Source organism: Phytophthora infestans, genomic scaffold, assembly GCF_000142945.1.
Source record: "Phytophthora infestans T30-4 supercont1.52 genomic scaffold, whole genome shotgun sequence".
In the NCBI taxonomy this organism is placed as follows: domain Eukaryota; phylum Oomycota; class Peronosporomycetes; order Peronosporales; family Peronosporaceae; genus Phytophthora; species Phytophthora infestans.
The window spans coordinates 312800-315299 of NW_003303707.1; the positions used below are offsets into that span (position 1 = coordinate 312800).

Sequence of the window (2500 nt, forward strand, 5' to 3'; positions counted from 1 at the left end):
AAGGTGATGGCGCGAGGAAGGTGACGGCGCATGGGTGTGAATATGGAGGTGATGAAAGGTGACGGGAGGAAACGCATGATGTATATGACAAGTTGGTGTCGTACTTAAGCGGAGCGCGCGCTGTGCATGTATGAAGGTGTCGAAGGTGTTCATATTGCCTAAGACGCGTACGTGCACATGTCATGTCGCATAGGAAGCGTAGGTATGGTTGTGCAAGTCGTAAATGGCCACTTTGGTGGTTTAACATTGTTTCCAGGCCGCGTATGCGCAAATATGGGGTGCGGCGGCTATCTGCACTGCTGTGTATGAAGGTGTCGGTCTGTGTGGGGTTCCTATCGGAGAGAATACGTATGCTGCGTTGTAGGAGTGAGCTGCTGGCCACACGTTTGTATTGGAGTGCGCCACACCACCCCCCTTTTTGTTTTGTTACTATATAAAGTGTAGCCATCCACCCAGCCAATTCTGAGGGCCAGAAGGGGTATTGGGGGCCATCGTGTGCAGTCTATGGCCACGTATGTGGACATGTGAGTGTGTAAATGTGTTGTACCAATGTATACGAGTGATAAACACTAATAGGTGTGTCGGTCAAAGTCAAATGTAGACGGCCATCTTAGGCTGAAAGCACCATATCCCGTCTGCTCTGTGAAGTTAAGCAGCCTCAAGCTCGGGTAGTACTCGGGTGGGTGACCACCGGGGAAGTCCGGGTGCTGTCTACTTTTTAGCCCGTTTTGAGCTGTTTACCGACTTTGCGTGGGTTTGCAAACGCAAGATATGATGTCTGGCATGTGCCCACACGACATCTTGGTTTTAGTATGCCTGGCGAGCCACTACACACGAGATCTTGTTTTTTGTATGGTGTTCTTTAATTTGATTATTATGAAGATGAAAGAGAACCGTTAGAACGGGTATGAAGGGTGTTCTAGGGGTGCTTTTCGGTGCTCTTTCACGTGGACATATCGCAGCATGCGACATGTCAGTGGAACACTGTCTAAATTAATAAATACTGTTTTGGCCGATTTCTAAAAGCGTCTATAAAAGGGCATAAGTGCAATGACTCGTCTTTGTAACCCTGCGGCCTAGGCGTAGTTTTTCACGGGGAATCCGAATATCAAAGGTAGATTTATGTACAACATGTACTTTTTTTGCAACATGTACTTTTTATCTACGGGACATAGACATATGTAAAAACACACGGCGGAGCCGTTCCCGCAATCAGAATTTGTCTAACTCTTCTAGATAAAAAGTTATTCAGCGAAATGTGAGACTTTGTTTGGCATGCTCTTTTTTTAGGTGGTTTTTTCCGGTTTTATGTGCCGCCCGGCAGATCTGGCCTGCAGACTTTAGCAGAAAACTTGGCGCATGTGTTCGCACGACCGCTCCCAAAGTTTTACAAGCATATCTCCAGTAGTTGACTTCGCAATGATTTTTTTAGTGACGCCAAAAAACGCCATTTTCGCGGAAAATGGACACCTTGGACGGCCAAAATCACCACTTTTGGCCATGTTTGGCCCTGCACATCCAGGAAGCAAATGATACTGCTCCGTATAAAAACTGCCCTAGGGGTGCTTTTATGCGCGCATTCCCGTGGTCAAGTCAGATTTTGGCTAAATTCAAATGCCTTGTCTATAAACACTTTTTTCGACCTAAATTTTCACCTGTTTTGTCCCGAAATGATAGCACCCATTCTTTATTTGCCTATATATCGCGAAGGAGGCAACTTTTTTCCTGTTAAGTATAGATAAAAAATTTAATTCGGCGTTTTAGCGCACGAGGAACAAAAGTCTCCATACAAGCTACCCTCGGTTTCTAATGACTTTTTGAGTTAGGGAAGCGTGGATCTTCTTTTTTTCTTGTTTCCAGGACTTCACATGAACTTCCAACTCAACTCGAATTGTCATCCCGGGCCCACCACGCATCGAAACGACACTTTTCTCGGAACTGGCGAATAAAAAATAGGTCACCAGATGCGCAAGAGTCTGGGATGACAGAATATCAAAACAATAACAGAATCGTTAGTACTTTTTTTTGTCACCAGCGCCCTTTTTTCTGTTTTCGCGTACAAATCGAGCATAACTTTATCAATTTATACCATATCGACCGATATCGATTGTCACGATAGTGTACTTTTTTTTAAGGCGCACATGGATGGTAAAAAGAACGGCCACCTATTCCCAGCCGTTCTTAAGTTATGCTCTTTTTAAAGATTTTACTTTGAGGAGATGACACCACCCTCTCATTTCACTCCATTACATGCTCTTTTTGCTGAATTACGTGGCACAGACGCAGAAAATCATGGTTCGCAAGTCGAACATTTTTGAAGAGCGCATCGAAACGGACATTTTCTTAAAATAACATGGTATACAAAAAGTGCGTTCTTGAGCCTGTAGCAAACGATTTGCATCCATGACATCCCAAAAACTTAAAATAACATATCTCGACTCCTAGAATGAAATCGACGTGAATCCTTAGGGCAGTTAGTGTGTTTTAGTATCATACTTAA

General features: G+C 44.2%; 1 non-coding gene across 1 annotated transcript; it reads left to right on the top strand.

Moving 5' to 3' along the window:
• Nucleotides 1-604: 604 nt before the first annotated feature.
• PITG_33171 lies at nt 605-718 on the top strand. The gene has a single exon (XR_009934565.1). It is a non-coding gene; the product is annotated as an 8S ribosomal RNA (ribosomal RNA).
• The last annotated feature ends 1782 nt before the right edge of the window (nt 719-2500 follow it).